Raw genomic sequence first — 21,303 nt, 5'->3', positions numbered from 1 at the left:
GTCAGAGGCTTAACCTACTGAGCCACCCAGGCGCCCCAAAACAGATTTTAAAATAACAAAATATCTATTAACAAAAATTATTTAGTGAGAAGAGTGCCATTGTTTTACATTTTTGTAAATCTCTTTAAAGTCTGGCCTAATAATGACAGCAGAATTTTTAAAACCACTTCTACATTCGATCATAATATCATACACCACATATCCCTTGTAAAACTATACTTTTGTAAGAGAATGAGACTTAAAAAGGGCAAATAGCATGTTGGTATTAGTATGAAAATAATTTTGGCCTCATAAACACCATGAAAAGATCACAGGGATTCCCAGGGGTCCCCAGATCACTCTTTGAGAACCACTGCCTTAGAGAAATACCTAATTCCAGGTCTGAGTTAAGAAATGTAAAAGAAGTCAGGAACATCTTGCTTAGCAGAAAGCAGGGAAATTTTTAAAGACTGTTTGGGTCATGTCAAAAGGATTCAGAAGCAGGGGCGCCTGGGTGGCTCAGTCGGTTGAGCATCTAACTCTTGATTTTGGCTGAGGTCATGAACCTGCAGTTCATGGGATCAAGCCCCGGGTTGGGCTCCACACTGACAGCATAGAACCTCCTTGGGATTCTCTCCCTGCCCCTGCCCCTCCCTGGATCATGCTGTCTCTCTCTCAAAATAAATATATAAACTTAAAGAAAAATGATTCAGGAGCCAACTTGAATAGATTTCCACTGGTCAAAGATAAAAGAATTTGTGTATCAATAAGTATAATGACCTCAGTGGAACGAAAATATCAAAGAGATTCACATACATGAGTTCATGATGAGTTGAAAAAAAAAACTCATTGGTCATTTTTCTATGGTGTTAGGAAACCAACTCATTATTTTGAAAGCTGTTAAGTGAAAGGGAAAAATCAAGCACTTTGTGTAAGTTGGCATCTCTGTATAAGTTGCATCTTGGAGTAACAAAATAGTTTATGAAGGAAAAATTTAATCAAAGAAGCATAACCTGATAAAAGAAGAAGGGATGGCAAAAGTAGAATATCACTACTCTGCAACCATTAATGAGTAAATGCAATGATCATCAAAAGCTGCTTAAGTCTCAAAAAGAGAGTAAGTGCGCCTCCTGGTGGAAGAGTGCCTCACTGCCTGTGAAGTAACCTTGCCAAACAAAAAAAAAATTGAACCTGAATCTGTTCAAGTTTCTAGATCTAAAGGAAGTTTCTAGATCATTTAAAGGAAATACATGCACAGACTCCTGTAATTTCTATACAACACCAAAATGATACATTCAGAAAAATCCATACCGTAGAAACTAGACAAGTAACTCCATTTCTTAAACAAAAATATATTGAAGGGAAAACAGAGAGAGAAGTGGGGGATGATAACCCATAGATTAAAAGAGATGATAACTCTGGAACCACAAAAGACCCCAAATAACCAACACAATACTGAAAAAGAAAAACAAAACTGGAGGCATTATGATTCCAGATTTCAAGCTATATTACAGAGCTGTAACCATCAAGACAGTATGGTACTGACACAAAAACAGACACATAGGTCAATGGAACAGAATAGAGAACCTAGAAATGGACCCACAACTATATGGTCAACTAATCTTCGACAAAGCAGGAGAGAATATCCAATGGAAAAAGGACAGTCTCTTTAACAAGTGGTGCTGGGAAAACTGGACAGCAACATGCAGAAGAATGAAACTAGACCACTTTCTTACACCATATACAAACATAAATTCAAAACGGATGTGAGACCTAAATGTGAGACAGGCTACCATCAAAATCCTAGAGAAAAAAACAAGCAGCAATCTCTTTGACCTTGGCCACAGCAACTTTTTGCTAGACGTGTCGCTGGAGGCAAGGAAAACAAAAGCAAAAATGAACTATTGGGACTTCATCAGGATAAAAACCTTCTGCATAGTGAAGGATACAATCAACAAAACCAAAAGTCAGCCTATGGAATGGGAGAAGATATTTACAAATAACATGTCTGATAAAAGGTTAGTATCCAAAATCTATAAAGGACTTATCAAACTCAACACCCAAAAACCAAATAATCCAGTGAAGTAATGAGCAGAAGACATGAATAGACACTTTTCCAAAGACATCCAGATGTCTAACACATGAAAAGATGCTCAACATCACTCATCATAAGGGAAATACAAATCAAAACCATGAGATACCACCTTTCAGAATGGCTAAAATTAATACAAGAAACAACAGGTGTTGGCGAGGATGCAAAGAAAAGGGGACCCTCTTACACTGTTGGTGGTAATGCAAACTGGTGTAGCCACTCTGGAGAACTACATGGTTCCTCAAAAATTTAGAAATAGAACTACCCCATGACCCACCAATTGCACTATTAGGTATTTACCTAAAGGATACACAAATACAGATTTGAAGGGGTATATGCACCCTGATGTTTATAGCAGTGTTATCAACAATAGCCAAACTATGGAGAGAGCCCAAATGTCCATTGACTGATTAATGGATAAAGAAGAGGTAGTACACACACACATACGCACACACACACATACACACACACACACAGGAATATTATTCAGCCATCAAAAAGAATAAAATCTTTCCATTTGCAACCATGTGGATAGAGCTAGAATGGATTATGCTAAGCGAAATAAGTCAGATAGAGAAATACAAATACCATATGATTTCACTCATATATGGAATTTGAGAACATATGGGGGGGTGGGGAGAGGGAAACAAACCATAAGAGACTTTTAATAGAAAACAAACTTAGGGTTGATGGAGGGAGGGAGGTGGGGGATGAGTTAGATGTGTGATGGGTATAAGGAGGGCACTTATGATGATGAACACTGGGTGTGGTATATGACAAATAACTGAATTCTACTCCTGAAACCAATATTGCACTGTATATTAACTAACTATAATTTAAATTAAAAAATTTTTTAAATAGCCAAATTATGGAAAGAGCCCAAATGTCCATCAACTGATGAATGGATAAAGAAGTTGTGGTATATATATACAATAGAATATTATTCAGCTATAAAAAAGAATTAAATATTGCCATTTGCAACAATGTAGTTGGAACTAGAAAGTATTATACTCAGTGAAATAAATCAGAAAGACAAAAACAATATTATTTCACTCAGATGTTGAGTTTAAGAAATATAACAGATGAACATAGGGGATAAAAGAGAGGGGCAAACCCATAAAACAGACTCTCAACTGTAGAGGACACACTGAGGATTGCTGAAGTGGAGGTGGGTGAGGGGATGGGTGAAGGGGGTGATGGGTCTTAAGGAGGGCACATGTGACGAGCACTGGGTGTTATATGTAAGTGATGAATCACTAAATCCTACACCTGAAACTAATATTCCAATGTATGTTAACTAACTTGAATTTAAATAAAAATTTGGAAGGTAAAAAAAGAGATGATAACTCAACAATAAGAACATGAACAACTCGAGTAAAAAATAGACCAAAGATCTTAATAGACATCTCACTAAAGAAGATATACAGATGGCCAGTAAGGATATGAAAACATGCTCCACATCATATGTCATCAGGGAATGCAAATTAGAACAATGAGATACCATTATACAACTGTTAGAAGGGCCAAAATCTGGGATCCTGACAGCACCAAATTGCTGGTGAGAATGTGAAGCAACAGCATACATTGTCAGTGGGATGCAAAATATTACTTACCTTGGAAGACTGGTGGTTTCTTATAAAACTAAACATACTCTTACTATATGATCCAGCAATCACATGCCACAGTATTTAACAAAAGAAGTTGAAAACTTATGTCCATACAAAATCTGCATACAGATGTTTATAGCAGCTTTATTCATAACTGCCAAAATTTGGAAGCAAACAAGATTTCCTTCCATAAGTGATTGGATAACTGCGGTACATCCAGACAATAGAATGTTATTCAGCACCAGGGCACCTGGGTGACTCAGTTGGTTAAGCACCGACCTCATGTCATGATCTCACAGTTCACAAGTTCCAGCCCCATATCAGGCTCAGAGCCTGGAGCCTGCTTCAGATTCTGTGTCTCCTTCTCTCTCTGCCCCTCCCCGACTCATTTTCTCTCTTTCTCTGTCTCAAAAATAAATAAAAACATTTTAAAAAGAATGTTATTCAGCACTAAAAAGAAAGGAGCTACTAACCAATGAAAAGACATGAACGAAACTTAAATGTGTATTACTAAGAAAGAACCAATCTGAGAACCCTACATACTGTATGACTCACACTATATGACATTCTGGAAAAGCTAAAATTATGGAGACAATAAAAAGATCAATGGTTGCCAGGCCAGGGGGCAGGGGGTAATGTATGAATAGGCAGAACACAGAGGATTTTTCAGGCAAGGAAAATATTCTGTGTGACATTGTAATGATGGATATATGTTATTTGCCCAAACCCATAGAATGTACAACATCAAGAGTGAACCCTAAGGTAAACTATGGAGTTCGAGTGATTATAGTGTATCAAGGTAAGTTCATCCTTGGTTAAAAAAAAAAAAGTACTATTCTAGTGAGTGATGTTGATAATGGGGGAGGCTATGCATGTGTGAGAGAGCAGGGGGATATGGAAAATCTCTGTACCTTTTCCTCAATATTATTGTACACACAAAACTAAAACAATCAAGTCTTTTTAAAGTGTGAAACAATGAGGGAAATTTGAACACTACTTTGATCTTTTATAATATTAAGGAATAGTTGTTAATTTTTTATATGATGACATTGTGGTTATATTTCTAAAGAGTAGTTCTTATCTCTTACAGATGCATACTGAAATATTTATGGGTGAGAGAATACAATGCCTTCTAAATAATTGTACATGATTTATAAATACTTTAAATAATTGGAGAGGGAGGAAAGAGGTTTAGAGGAAAGAAGATTAGTAATGAGTTGGTAATTGTTGATGCTGTCTAATAGGTAAATGGGGGGAGTAATTATACTCCTCTCACATACTATTTTGTATATATTTGAAGTTCTTCCAAATAATAAGTTTTTAAAAATCTGTGCCTTGAAGTAATAAGTAAACTATGCATTTAAGCTATTACTAATCCTCATTCTATCTTATAATAGCTACATTTTAGACTAAAATCCTGCATCCTTCTTAGGTTAGAGCTCTCAACCCTGTTAGGATGAGATGCAAACAACTGATAGTCAAGGAAGAGTGCTTAATCATCCCAGGAAGGATAGAGATCCTCAATGAGGCATTCGATAACCCACATACATGTTTCTTTAGTGAGTAGAGTTAAAGACATCTAGTAATTTCTTGAATTTGGGAGCTCCATTCTGACTTACTCTGGAAAATTACTATACTTTCCTCACCTCCTGCCACCACAACACTCAAAAAGAAAAAAGAAAGAAAATCAATATTGTTTTGGAAAATATATTCTTACACCACTTCCTACTGTCTACTGTATTTCTACCCCTTCCCATTTACATATAGCTATGAAACCCAAGAAGAAGATGGGTTCTAAAAATAAAACACAGTGGGGGAGCAAGTTCACCTACCACACCTGAGAAATGTGGACTCACAAATTCAGATGGTAGTACCTGGTTTAACTCCTGGATAATCCCACAAGAGGGCACTCTAGCTTGTGGGAAATTATAAATCCTGTACAGTCAAGTTGAGCTTTCTATAAGGTCTCATTTACCAGTCCACAAAACCAGGAAGGAGCTACAGAACAGAGGGCTGGGAAAAGAAGGAGCTGGGAGATAAGGCGAGAGGTTGTCTTCTGTCAATAAACTTGGGATCTAATAAGGGTCTAATACTTCCAAGTATGTTTTTAAAGACCAACTTGATTTGAGCCCTGGAAGAGTACACCAGTTGGAGCAGAGATGAGATTGAGACCATTGATTTGAGGTGATGAGGGACAGAGAGCCAAACTGAGTGCAGGACCCTCTACCACCAGACTGAATTTGCAACCTGGAATTGAGATTCAGTTTCCACCATCAAAATTCCCTTTCAAACTGCCAGTCAGAAATTTAAAAGCTTTTGTGCTATCTTCATTTATTTAAGTGTATTTATTTTTTCTATAAATTCCTTTACCTTTTAGTAAGTTTCTTTCCTCTTGTTCTTTTGCTTTAAAAAAAATAATAATCTATCACTCTACCACACAAGGCATCATTATTTCCAAGGACGCAAAGAGGAAAAGGATACTTACTCATGTTGATTAGAAGATCTGCAAGAGGGAGCATTCTTGAAGTCCCTACTTGGAATTTTTTTTTTTTAAATCAGTGTCTTAGAGGTAAACAGAAACTAATATAATCCACAGCTTCATGACAAAGTTCATTACTTACACAGGCAGAAGGTCACAAACTGTGTGCCAGAGATGGAGTTCTGAGCTGAACATTATATAGTTTCCATCTGTGAGGCACAGTTGGCAAGACTACAACTGTCTTAATACCCTACAATTAGTAGGGCAGAATAAGTTGTTTGACTTCTTAAGCATGTAAGTAGTCCAAGACAGTGTCCATCTCCTCAAGTTGTTACTTCTAGTTGGATCCCTGCACTTTCAGTGGCAAGTGATGGCAAACAGACACATTCTAGAAAAAACAATAGATTAAAATCATTACCTCTGCATCATAGAAGGCACCCTTGAGTTCTCTACCAGAGTTTCTAAATTTTGTGTTTCCTTTCAACAATAATTTAAAACTTTTCATGTAAGCACATTCTAGATCATTTGGATAACCACCTCATAACCAAATACTCAAATTTGCATGTGTGTTTACAATTGCATGGAGCCAAGTGGACGCCACGTGATGTTATGGCACTGTAGGAATACAAGTTTCTCAGTCATTCAGAAGTAGGGAAGCGGTGAATGGAGCCACCTCACAGCACACAGCACCTCACAGCAAAGTTTCCATCTTTGTATGTATTGACTAGCAACAGTTGATTCAGTGAGGTAATAAACAAGTAAAATGAAAAAGTTTTCATTATGTCTTCTTTTTGTTAGAGTATTTTGTTTCTATTGCATTTTGTAGGGTGCTAGTAAGCAGATCAGCCAACAAAACAAGAATTGGTTTGAAATTAACGTCGTTTAAAAGGGAAAAAACAACAATGCTCAATAACTCAAATAATGTTCCAGTAATACACAATGAAGCAGAGAACCCCAAAATGCATCTTTCTACTATTTAACACATCATTGTTATTGTTTTATTATTCAAATTTTTAGCCTTATATTTTTGTTCACACATAATTGGTAAATTAATATCCATTGCATAGATGAAACAGAGTATAGACAATGAGTTTATATGTAAGTTGTGTTTGTAAATATTTAAATAAAGGTATAATGGAAATTACTTTATTCTAGGAATATGCAAGAATTTGTTTTTCCTCCTTTAAAAGGTATTATTACATTACTTAAATTTGTACAGAATATACAGGTTTTTTTCTTTTTTATAAAATTATTAATGACCAACAGGGAATAAACTAAAGAAAAAACAGTGAGCATGTCTTCATAAGAACAGATGTACAGCCTTTTGGGGACTAGATTGACAACTTTCTATAAATTCTAATATTCCTAAATGTAATAGTTCATCCCATAATTTCAGCCTAGTAAATAATACTTCATAAGTTATACATTTCACAAAACATTGGCGCAAAGTGTTTAAGCCTAAAATTTTTTGACCTCTACCCAGAAGGACAATTTTTCTTTCCTTTGTTTTGTTTTCTTTTCCTTTTTCCCCCAAGGAGCAATTAGTTTTATCTTTTCTTTCCCTGAATTAATTTTAGTTGATTTTCTTGGATAAAAGACATGGCTTTTGGAGGGAAGGAGGTGGAATCTCAACCATCCCAGCTGATTATAATGCAAATTTACATAATAATTGATAAAATTTACCTTATCTTTTTACTTAATAGATTTTCCATAACATCTTAAAGTCCTTATTAATAGTGAAAAGGAAAAGTATTATTAACAATTTTTTAAATTAACAATAAGACCCTTCATTATTATGAAAATGCAGCTGTCTTACATTTTTGATGTAACATTGTATTTTTTTTCTGTTCATAAGTTATCTTTGATCTCTACACACCTGCTTTGGTGTATTCATGGGTATCTGTAATGATATGAGTGCTGTGAACATTTCATTTGAATGGCTTTTGTTCTCTTTTCTGTACTCATGCATTTCATTAGCATGATGATGCAGTGGTCATAATCCAGAAGAGTTATTGTTCTTCTCCCCATTTCTTTGTTCATGTACACACACACACACACACACACATACACACAAATAGATGCTGCCTCCTTCAGATAACACCACATCCACTATCATCAATTTATTTACCTGGTGACTTTAAATTAAGAAGCAGTATGTCTACAGTGGGCCCAATAAAAGGTAGAATTGAGACACAAAACTGGATAAAATTCTTTCCTCACTATTTGTTTTAGCCAGAATTATGCCAGTGCTTATTAACATAGTCAATTCATTGGTTGATACTTGAACTTTTTATCTGCATCTTTTAGGGAAATAACATTACACCCATTTATTGTATCAATATTTATTCAGTGAAAATAATGTGCATTTTGTGAGATCTTAACTATAGTACCCATTATTGGCACATAATTTTTCAGTTTATAAAGTACTTTCTTGTATATATCTTATTTAATTTCACAATAACCTTTTGAGTCTGTGTTTTTTGTTGACTCTGAGTTGTTTAGAGAAATTAGGGTCAGAGAAAATGGTCTATTTCATTTCTTCCCAAGTTACTTATAATCAATGAAGTACTTTTAACATGCTCTTCTTAAAGAGAGGAAAGCAGCCTGTGTATTTCTTTGGGTAGATCAAGAACGAAAATAAACCACCTATGCAGACATTTTCTACTGGTCTTGAATATGGTTGGATATTAGTGCAAGATTAGTGATTCCTCTTGGTTGGAAAGTGGAAGTCACAGGTCACACTGAATTTCAAAGTACAAATCATTTGAATTAATGGGATGTACCCTCCTTCAACTGTCCCTGCCATGGCTGGGTTCAGCACACCTATTTCTATCAGATGGAGGTCAGTTCCTCACTGGTCCATATCCTTCAAGACTACTACATCAGGACTAGCTTACTTTTATTGGCCTGTTTATTCACAGGAACTACTCAGAGAAGCAAGAGACTAATTGCAATGGGATCAATTTGGTTTCTCTTATTCAGGGAGAAAAGGTTTCAGTATCAAACCCAAAATATCCCTGTGGCAAGGTGCAAAGTTTTCTGTAATTTGGTTACTTCAGGCAACATATCATAATAATATCCCAAATATGCTCTACTTTCAAGTTTGTGTCTTACTTCAAGTTTGTGTTTTACCTTATGCAAATATATAAGCACTCTTCTAGCAACTATTTTTTTAAATATGAAAGTTATTGGCGAATTGGTTTCCATACAACACCCAGTGCTCATCCCAACAGGTGCCCTCCTCAATGTCCATCACCCACTTTCCCCTCTCCCCCAGCCCCCATCAATTCTCAGTTTGTTCTCAGTATTTAAGAGTTTCTTATGGTTTGCCTCCTTCCCTCTCTGTAACTTTTTTTCCCCTTCCCCCATGGTCTTCTGTTAAGTTTCTCAGGATCCACGTAAGAGTGAAAACATATGGTATCTGTCTTTCTCTGTATGACTTATTTCACTTAGCATAACACTCTCCAGTTCCATCCACGTAGCAACTATTTATTTATAATAATTCATATTTTCCATATATCAAATTCCTTCCAAAATATCATACCACCAAATATTGGTAATTTGTGTTTATAGCAGGAGCCATCCATGCATCCATCCATTCAGTAAACATTTTACTTAGTGTTTTATATATGCCAGACACTGAACTGTGCTGAGAATAAATTTATGAGCAAGATTCAAGGAGCCTCACACTCTAATAAGAAAGACAGATATGTAGACAAATAAGTTTACATAATGACTATAGAAAATGTGTAATGAAGTCTCCAGCCTTGGGAAAAATAAACCTATCTACTTTTCATTTATCCATCCATCTGTGCATTTATCACATATCAATCTTGAGTACCTACCCAATGACAGGCCTTGACCTCAATGTCAGGGATACAAGTTAAGTGAGACACAGCCCCTGTCTTCAAGGAATCCCACAATTTGGTGTGAGATCCAGATAAGTAATAACTACCTATAGCAGGAGATAGTAGAGGCATATGTCTAGTACCATGGCTGCACAAAGGAGTGATCAACTACTGGGTGAGGATTCAGAAGAGGCTTCAAAGTACAGAATTTGATAGAACTGGATCTAGAGGGATGAGACAGTGTCAGTGAGCAGATGAGGAGAGAGGGTAGTCAAGGAAAAGGATAAACTAACACTTTTCATTATCTCTGAATGTTTAGATGGAGGAGCTGTGTGTTCACTCAGACCCTCTCTCAGTTTGAAATGCCCATGTGTGTGCCATGGGGTGAGTGATGACAGGTACCAGAACAAATGTTTGGATAAGTCCAGTCCTGCTTTCTAATTAATCATATTTAATTGGCCTGGTAGTTCTGGACTATAGCTTCAAATCCAAATTCCTGTGATGGCTTTCAAGGTTCTTAGTGATTTGCCTTCTTCTTGTCTATGCTGCTTAATTTCACCTTCTTCCTCTACCTCAGTCCTACATTATAGGACCAATCGCCTTTCTACCTGCCCCCCACCAACAATATCTCCTTATTCTCTAATCTCTCTTTGCCTTCTGACACCAGTCACACTTGCCTACTTCCTCTCTGCCAGTTGACAGTTTAGCTAAGTCCTACATCCTCTACAAAACTTTGACCTCTGTGGTCCAATGATTTCTTTTTTCTTTTTTCTTTTTTCTTTTTTCTTTTTTCTTTTTTTAGAAAGAGAGAGAATGAGCAGGCGAGAGAGGCAGAAGGGGAGAGAATCTTAAGCAGACTCCATGCTCAGTGAAAAGCCCAACCCAGAGCTCGATCCCACAGCCCTCAGATCACGACCTGAGTGGAAATCAAGAGTAAGACGCTCAACCAACTGAGCTACTCAGGTGCCCTGGTCCAATTATTTCTATTTCTTTCGCCCACTTAAAAGTCTCCTTCAGTGTTAAACCTGTGCCATCTATTGCTTCCACAAATGGTTCAGATGAACAACTTTGCTAAAATCCCACTCTGGCTAGCCTGAATATACCTGGAATACTTATTATATGGAAATGGCACATATCATATCTTGCAGGACATCTTGGAATAAAGTTCATTGAAAAGTTTAATTAGCATAAAACAGTGTATGACGTTAGTAAATGTCTGCTGGTTAAAGCTGTGCAAGCCCTGTTCCCAAATACCCCATACTGTAATCACTTCACCCTGGGTTCACCATGTCTCAAGCAGTGGGAAGCATCTCCATTCAAACTTCATCATCTCCATCCACAGCCCACCTTCCTGACACCATAAGCTCAAACCCTGTCAGAAAGCACTCTGTGGTTCTACTTTCTGCTGTTCTGCTAGATGTTTTCAGAATTTATCAACCACATGCTTACTCTGAAACCTGGAGAAGAGTCATAATGCTCACAAATGTCTCTGAAGGAAATTTGGACCTTATTGTCTTTCTTTCACATCATCTTCTTTTCTTTCTTCCAGTTGTTTCTTCTCTCCTGTGTTAATCAGGGTAATGAACAAACAATCCCCAAATATCAATGGCTAAAAGTTTTGAAAGTATATTTCATGTCCATTTCACAGTTTGTGGTAGGTTGTGGGGATTAGGAAGCAGGTGTAGGCTCCACAGAGGCATCGAAGGGCCCAGGCTGATAAAGACTTCCATGGTCTGCCTGGGCAATCACATCCACTGGCTGGAGGGTGAGGAAGGGAGGCAAAAGAAACATGAATGGTGATGCAGGACATTTTAGGAGCCAGAACTGGAAAGGATAATATATCTCTTCCATCCACATTCCATTTGCCAGAACTCAAGCACGGGACCCCACTTAACTGCAGGGGGACAGTGAGAAATGTAATTTAGCTATATTTCCAGGAAGAGAACAAAATGAGTTTGGTGAACAAACTCTCCATCTTATTTGATTAGGGAGAAATTTATATATATCTTTCCTTAGAGGTCTTTAGTCTTCAACCAGTCCAAGGAAACACACTTTGACATGTCACACAATTTCAACAATGTGTTTGATGTCATCATATACATTCCAGTTACATTTGTAACCAACATCTTATAATTCTCAGATTGTCTCCCACATGCATGTTAGTTCTTCAATAAGATTTCATGGTGAAAGGGGTGGTAGTGGGAAGGAAGCCGACTAGAAAGGGCTGTTTTTCATAGAAGGCGGGGGGGGGTAGTTAACAACTTAGAACTTTGAGAAACCTAATTGAATGTCTATTGACAGCTTATGATATTACTAAATTAGTCAGTTCAAGAACTTGAGAGGAAATGTATTTCTGAGCAGACTATTTATTTATATAGGAACAGGTAATTTGGATTCAGAAGCATTAAAACATATTTTAAAAACGGGAATGTAAGGTCTTAGAGGATGCACTCACAGTTTCACAGTTAGGGGATGACCCACATTTCCACTAGATGGCCCTATTTCAAAATATTACAGAGCTGAAGATGAACATCTTTCTGATGACTTGCAACTCTCATACCTTTTCAAGTATTTAGGGCACTTCATTACCAATTGTAGCTGGTTTTTCTAAAATACTATTGATGTGGCAAATTTCATCTTTTAGTATGACATGGAACCTGTTTTGGTAAAAGAATTTAGCCCAAAGTTTTTTTTAATAGAGACTGTTTTGTTCAGAACAGATCATTTAAAATGAACAACCTGGCAGTACTTAAATGACAGCCTGTCCCCCAAAGTGCAGACTCAGCAGTGATGTCGGGAGAGTCCACAAAGCAACCCACGCTGTAAATTTCCCTTGCTCCAAGTGGATTTTAATACCAACACAGATTCTATTCCTCTTTTTATTTTTCCGGCTCTATTTTGAGACACACATTTCAAAATCCCTAAGGTTATTCTACTATGTTGTATGAATTCTGACAACTCCAAATAAGTCAAAACCATCCAATTAAAATATTCTCTGAAACTAAAATGGGATGACTATAATAAAAAGCTGCAAACCCAGTATTTAGCAACTAGAGCCTGGTGGTTGCCATTATAAAACATCTTGAGAATTGCTGACAAGAAAGAATAGAAGACACTAATGTCTCTTTTTCCTATCCATGCATCCGTTAACCCTGGCATCTTCTGCTATCAGGTGCTAGGTCTCAATGTAAGAAGGAAGTTCATCTAATTAAAAATAAAGAAACTCAAGGAAATGGATAGAGGCCTATTCCTTTCCCTCCCTTCTCCAACACTCAGTCCTGCTGAAAGGAGATCAAGGCTGAGGTTTCCTACCACTTCTGCTATCATCATCCTTCTAAGCAAATCTGATAGTAGCAACATAGGTTTGTTCCCAGAATCAAAGGAAGTCAACACCAGAGCCTTCTTTCTCCACTCCTATCATTCTTCTAGGCTCTTCCTACATTTAGACAGAGCCCTCACACTACACTCAACATTACTAAGTCATTCTAATACACATCAACAATTATAGATGAGAAATCAGAATACTACATTCAGGCTGAAATAATCTCCCATCAGTGTTGTGGTCATCCGGATTATCTTCAATATTAAATTGAAAACATTTCCCATCCTGTTTCTCCCAAATTATGGCAGTCATGTATTTCCTTATCCATTAAATTTCAGACCACAAAAATTGCACATCTGTGTGTCCAGAGACTTGAGGGATTAAATACAGCCAAGCTAATGTGTGTGTAATTCCACCTCTGACCATGAAGTAACAGGCACTAGATTTACCTTTCTGCCTTAAACAATTAGAAAGTCAGAAAAAAATGGATGAAGTAATGTTTTTCAGACATTGAACAACAGGCCACAAAGGACTGAGAGAAGGGAAATAAATGAGATAAGCCTTATAATTGCCCCAGTTTTCTGCCTGGAAGAAATTCCTAGTACAGGAAGCGATAACCCAAACAGAACACAGCAGTCTCACTGAGATGGGAAGATAAAGACTGAAGTTTGAAGGGGACAAGACAGCTAGACTTTCCCTCTGAAAAGACAGAACTAATAGAGCTCTGAAGTCTCCAACTGGGCAATGATCTCTGCATCTGAAGGAAAACTACCAGAGTAGAAGAAAGAGAAAAGAAAGAAGCCCAGGAAAGCTGTACACCAAACAGTGCCTGCAGCTCACACAGGGATGGAAACAGTTCATTTTCCTACCAGCCAGAGTGAAAAGAACTCAAACTACAAAAGACATCAGGCAGTGACCTGAGAAAAGTATTGCCCTCTTGGCGGTAGTGTTAACTCTGGATACATCCTTAAAAAGCTTGAAAGCAAACCTTGAAACAATCCAGTAAATTCCAAGTAAATTAGCTATACATTAGAATAAAAGTCCAATACTATGTAAGGCATAAAACAAAATGCACCATCTAAAAAAGCAAATAACTCAATGTCCAGGATTCAATAATAATAATACAAATTACCAGGAGTGCAAAGGATCAAGAAAACAAAATCCATTAACAAGAAAAAAAAATCAATCAATAGAAATAGAGCCCAAAGTGATGGAGATAATGAAATTAGCAGACAAGGATGTTTTTAAAAGCTATCACAAACATGTTCCACATGTTAAAGGAGGTAGAGAAAACATGAGAATGATCAGGAGAAAAAGGGAAGACATGAAAACAATCCATGGAACTTCTAGACAATATGAATACAATATCTGAAATGAAAAATACAATGGATGAGAATAGCAACAGCTTAAACAGTATAAAATAAAATATTAGTAAATTTAAAACCCAGTAATAGGAGCTGTCCTGAATGAACACCACAGAAAGAAAAATACTGAAATAGATGAAGCATCAGTGACCTGAGGGTCACTAAATCAATATGTGACATCGGAGTTCAGATACACTATAACATATTATAAATATAAAGACACAGAAGGATTGAAAGTAAAAGAATGAAAAAGGTATACAAGGCAAAAAACAGTATTTTCAGACAAAGTAAATTTCAGAACAAAGAATATTACCTGGAACAAAGAGACATATTTGATAATGATAAATGTGTATGTATCTAATAACAGAGCCTCAGATACATCATGAAAAATTCATATAAATGAAAGGAAAAATAAATAAATAGATAATTACAGCTGGAGACTTCAGCACTCCTTAATCAGTAGGTGATAGAAACAAGCAGCAGGGGCACCTGGGTGGATCAGTCAGTTGAAAACACTGATTTTGGCTCAGGTCAGGACCCCAGGATCATGGGATCAAGTCCCATGTCGGGCTCCGCGCTGAGCATGGAGCCTACTTGAGACTCTCTCTCTCTCTCTCTCTCTCTCTCTCACTCTCTCTCTCTCTCTCTCTTAAAAAAACAAAAACAAAAACAAACCTTCCCCAAAGAAAACTTCAGCCCTATATGGCCTCACTGGTGAATTCTATCAAACATTTAACAAAGAAATAATATCAATTCTATATAAACCCTTTGAGAAAATAAAAGAGGGAAGAACACTTCCCAAATCATTCTATGAGGTACCCTGATACCAAAACCAAAGACATTATAAGAAAACATAATTACACACCACCACCATCCCTTGTAATACAGACATAAAAACTCTGAACAAAATTTAGCAGATCCCAGCACGTATTATATAAAATGATAAAAACATCATGACTACATAGGATTTGTCCCAAGAATTCAGTTTTGGTTTATTCCTCAAAAATTGATCAATGTGTTAACAGACTAAAGGACAAAATCCATATGATCACTTTACTACATGAAGAAGAAGAATTTAACAGGATTTAACACCTATTTATGATTTAAAAAAAAAATGATAGAACTCCATCAAACTAGGAAAATAAGAGAACTTTCTAAACCTGATAAAAAACATCTATGAAAAATCTACAACTAATGTCATACTTAATGAAAAAAGACTAAATGCTTCACCTTAAGATCGGGACCATGACAAGGACGACTGCTCATTCCACTTCTATTCAATATTGTACTGAAGGCCCCAGCCAATGCCATAAGGTTGAGAAAAAAAAAAAAAAATATATATATATATATATATATATATATATATATATATATACAAATCAGAAAGGAAGAAGTAAAGCTGTCTATATTTGCAGACCAACAAAGCTACTAGAAATAGAAATAATTAATTTAGCAAGATGACAGGATGCAAAGTCCATATATAAAAATCACTAGTTTTTCTATATACTGGAATATAGTTGAAATAAAAAGCATGATTTCCAATAATATCAAAAATATTAAATACTTGGGCATACACTTAAAAAATATATGCAAAAGCTATACACTGAGAAACTATAAAACTTTGCTGAGAGAAATTAAGGACCTATATAAATTCAAAGATAAAGCATGTTTATGGAACATAAAATTAAATATTGCTGAGATGACAATTCTCTGCAAATTGATCTATAGAGTCAACACAATTCCAGCCAAAATACTAGCAGGTTTTTTGTTTTTTTTTTTTACGTTTATTTATTTTTGGGACAGAGAGAGACAGAGCATGAACGGGGGAGGGGCAGAGAGAGAGGGAGACACAGAATCAGAAACAGGCTCCAGGCTCCGAGCCATCAGCCCAGAGCCCGACGAGGGGCTCGAACTCACGGACAGCGAGATCGTGACCTGGCTGAAGTCGGACGCTTAACCGACTGCGCCACCCAGGCGCCCCTTTTTTTTTTTTTTTTTTTTTTTTAATTTTTTTTTTTTTAACCTAGCAGGTTTTTAATGACATGTCAACTTTTACAACTTTGTGTCAATAGTAACAAAAAAATCTGATTTTAAAAAAATGGGTAAAAGTTTTGAATACACACTTTATCAGAGAAACATTACAAATGTTCAAAATCATTAGTCATTAGAGAAATTAAAAAAAATACATAATGCAATTGTAAAAAGAACAATAATGCCAGATGTTACAAGAAAGTAATCACAACACTCATACATGCTGGTGAGAAGGCAAAATGGTGTGGCCACTTTGGAAAACAGGTGGCAGTTTCTTAAAAAGTTAAACATACATTTACCATAGCAATTCTACTTTTAGATTTACCCAAAAGAAATTAAAACATTTGTCTGCACAAAAGCTTGTACTCAAATATTTATAGCAGCTTTATTCATAATAGTCAATCATTGCAAACAACCCTAATGAATCAGCTGGTAAACGTGTAAACAAAGGATGCTATGTCCAGGTAATGGAGTACGACTCAGCAATGGACAACCTACTGATATACAAGCAGCGACATGGATGAATCTCAGAAGCATTATGCAGAGTGAAAGAAGCCAGACACAAAGATTACATCTTATATAACTCCATTTATACAAAATTCTCTAAAAGGGAAAATTATAGGGATAGAAAGTAAATCAGTGATTGCCAGGGACTAGAGGAAGGAGGTAAGAAATGACTGCAAAGGTCACAGGGAATTGTTTGGAGTGATGAAATGTTCTGTGGCATGATCATGGTAGTGATAACATGACTAGAGGCAATTGTTAGTATTCAATAAGTTGTACACTTTAAATTGCTGGGTTTTATTGTGTATAAGTTATACCTCAATAAAACAGGAGTTTGTTGGTTTGACTTTGTTTCTTACTATATAGAGAGTTCAAAAATCTGCAAGGCCCATTGCATAAGGATAGTGACAAAATATACATATATAATTTGGAATTCCAATGATGAGTCTCCTAGACAATTGGAAAGTTTCATCTGACAGGCATAGGTAGCTATACTGTTTTAGGGACAAGGTAGAGAGGACTGAATAATGGAGGTACAAAAGATATTCCAACATGTGACCTGCTTCAGATGCCTGAGATGGGGGTGAGTTGGGGAGATGTGAATTTCTCCAATGATGTTAAAATAGGCATCTCCCAGCCAACTCTATAAAGCAAGATAACTTGTGGTTAAATCCATATACCCACCTGGAGAACCTATTAAGAGGCAGGGACTGAGCAGAGTGTCAGTCCCTAGGAAAAATCCAAAGATGACAGAAAAGGCATGTGTCCTTAAAGGCAAAACCAGGATTACAATACAAAAAAATCAGTGCAGAGTACTACTGAAATTTTGAGAGGAATATATTCATCTAAAAAACATTTATTAAATACTAATTATATTCCAGGCACTGGAAGAGCATCTTCAAATACAATAATATGCGAGATAGCCACAGAACTCCCTCTCCTGGCGATGAAACGGCCATTCATAAATGTACTATTCAGCAGGATTCTTGGTTATAAAAATGAAACTGACTCTGGTCAAGTAAGGAGAAAAATAACCTCCTGCAAGAGTATCAATCACCTCACAGAACTGATAGAAATACTAGAGAACCAGACTAAGGTAGGAACTGAAGGAAGCCAGACATAGTCAAGACTCTACTAAAGAGGCTAATTATGGGGTTACTTTCCATCATAACACTGCCCAGCCAACTCTGCCCAACCAAGAATAATCCATTAGCCCTGTGGTTTTACAGCATTTCCTCAAGATGTATTTCTTGTCCAGGCTAAGATCATGCACCTTCCTGGATGTGGGGAGAAGAAATGGCCTTCTCCCCCTTTGTGTGTTTGTAGCAGGAACGTGAGTCTTAGTTAATTGGGTGAAAAGGAGAGGAAAGTGTGCTGTAAGCAGAGGAAATGGAATGTTCTGAGGTCCTATGGTAGGGGGAAGCGTGATGCATGTCAGGCACTCAACGTAGGATGGACCATGCAGCATCACTAGGGCCACATTAGAGGACTTCAACTTTTCCAGGAGCAATGAGAAGCCATTATGAGATGTTAATATAGGAGTGGCCATTGAATTTGTGTGTCAAATAGATTACTTTGCACTCTGGACAACAAATTGGAAGGAACAAAAAATGGAAGCAGAGAGATCAGTTACTTGGCTACTTCAATGATCCAGGCCAGAGGATGATGCAAGTGGTGGCAGTGGAAGTGGAAACAGGAAGACAATCAAGAGCTATTTAGAAAGTATACAGGACAGGCTGTGATGACAGCAGATGTGGAAAGTGAGACAGAGGTGGATCTAGGATGACACCTCCATTTCTGACTGGCCCAACTGCACCAATGGTGGTGCCGATCACTAAGATAGGGAACACTAGGAAAGAGCCAGTTTGGCAGAGAAAATCATGAGTTTTAGTGTTCAACCTGTTTAATTTGAAATGGCTTGAGACATCCAAAAGGCAATATCAGGTAAGTGAGAGGCCTCCAACTCAAATGAGTTAAAAAAGAAAAAAGGGGAGGGTTAATGATGCACATGATTGCAAAAGAAAGATCATGCAGATAGGTCATCAGACACAGCTGGAGACAGAAGCTGAAATAATTTTAATGTGGCTCATTTTCTCTCCTCATTTCTCAGAAAAGGCAATACTAATTCATTCAAATGAAAAATTAAAAAATTTCTTAAAAAAAAAACACAACAACTATGAACTGAAACATGTACCAGAATCAAGTAGGAAAGAAAGATGGATGGGCTGAATGATCTTCAAAATCTCACCCAACCCTAGGATTCTATTATATAATATAAGTTTTTGAATTGTCTAGAATGTAAATTTATTTCTATTCAAATAAATTGTTTCCGTTTCTTTCTTAACAGTAATACCTTTATTTATTATTAGTATTATTATTATTTCAAACAAGCTATCTCAGTTTCCCTGACGTAAATATTTAAGAGGCAGTAATGATATGTTGGATAAAAGCATAAAATTTAAGGGCACAGAGTCCTAGGTTCAAATTCAATCAAACATAATTAGTTGTGCAAATTTACACGATGTATTTCATGAGCCTCAGTTTTCTAGTTTTCAAAATAAGAGTAATAATAGTGCTTACATAATAATTTTTATGAAGATTAAAGGGGCTCTTGAATATTTAAAAAAAGGCAATGTGTAGGTGATTAGGTGTGAGCCTGGAACTCAGAGGAAAACTCTGCGTGAGAGATATAAACATGTGAATTGTATGTATGTCAATAATTGAAGCTATGTTATAGATGATATTACCTAGGCAAGGAGTATAGAGAGAAGAAGGGCAAAGCCTAGGACTGGACCTGAGAAACTCCTGAATTAGATTTCCTGGGCATGTCAGAGTAGCAAACTTCTTGATGGGTTTTGAAACTGAGTAATTGGGTGGAGAAGGAAGGAAAGGGTATTTTGACAAAATGTGAACAATAGGAGAGAGGCCTCCTGGGAAAGGGGAGATGCTCACTGAGGCTGGAAGGTGCATGAGAGGGTGCTGGATTTTGAGGCTGACAACAGTAGACACCGAATGATTGTGTATATCAAGAAATTTGGGCTTTCCTGTAAACAGCCCATCAGATTTTATAATCAGAGTAACAAAGTTTGTTTGTAAAGAGAAAATTTTTCCAAAAGGGAGAAAGAGGAGGTTAGCTAAGAGAAAGAGCTTGGAAGCAAAAAGAACCAGTCAGGAGTTCTAAGGAGTTAAGAGCTCCTCTAAACCAGTGGCAGGGACATATGTGTGACATATGTGTGAGATATTTCAAAAGTAGCATCAGCAAGACTTGCTAATGAACTGAATGTGAAGGAGAGAAAGAGATTGAAGGGAAATTCAGGCCCCTAGAGAATCAGGGAAGCATACATCAACAATTAATATCATTTGTGAACAGTCTGTCAGAGGAATCATAACAGAATCATCAAGTCTAATTAATGAGGTCATCCCATGAAGTTGGGCTAGAGGTAGGTCACAGTCTGTGGTACCATAAGATCCATTTTGCCTCTGAATTTCTTGGATGCTAAATCACAGATGGTGAACGCAGCACTGATGGACTGTAGCCTGTATGACCAGGTAGACGACAGAACTATTAACTAAAACAAGGAATACCACCCTACACTGTAAACACCTATAAAACATACACTTCCTAGCATCTCAAAGAGCTGGTGGCCACTGCATGACAACATTAGTACTAAGGGAAATATGGGAAGTAATTAAGATTCTAAGAGTAACCAGAAAAGGAAATGCTCCTGGAAGACTCTAATTTGTACATATGGATGTTTAGGACAACAGAAGAGTGCCTGTTTGGGGAGAAATGAACCAGAATACTGGAAGGCAGGGGGATTTAAAGAGCAAACTCCAGTGCTTTTGGTTGGAGACCTTGAACCAATGAGCAAAACAGATCTAGCAATGTCTGAAGGTTGATGGGGCATGGGAGAAGGATGGCAGAGCAGAGTAACATTAATCTACTAAATGTCTTTATATTTAAAGTAGATTTCTTGTTGACCACATATAGTTAAGTCTTGTTTTTTGATCCACTCTGATAATCTGTCTTTTAATTGATCTATTTAGACCATTGACATTTAGCAATTATTGATCCAG

The 21,303-nt window shown here is 36.8% G+C and overlaps 1 protein-coding gene across 1 annotated transcript in view; it reads right to left on the bottom strand.

Annotated features, from left to right (window-relative positions):
* Positions 1-6,299: 6,299 nt before the first annotated feature.
* APTX (aprataxin) overlaps positions 6,300-21,303 on the bottom strand; it is a 338,894-nt gene continuing 323,890 nt past the window's right edge. Inside the window, exon 17 of the transcript XR_007146386.1 lies at positions 6,300-6,545. The gene's annotated coding sequence lies outside the window, so the exon portion shown is untranslated. The remainder of the gene's footprint in view (positions 6,546-21,303) is intronic.

Source organism: Prionailurus viverrinus, chromosome D4 (genome assembly GCF_022837055.1).
Source record: "Prionailurus viverrinus isolate Anna chromosome D4, UM_Priviv_1.0, whole genome shotgun sequence".
In the NCBI taxonomy this organism is placed as follows: domain Eukaryota; kingdom Metazoa; phylum Chordata; class Mammalia; order Carnivora; family Felidae; genus Prionailurus; species Prionailurus viverrinus.
This window is presented reverse-complemented; position numbering and strand designations above follow the sequence as displayed.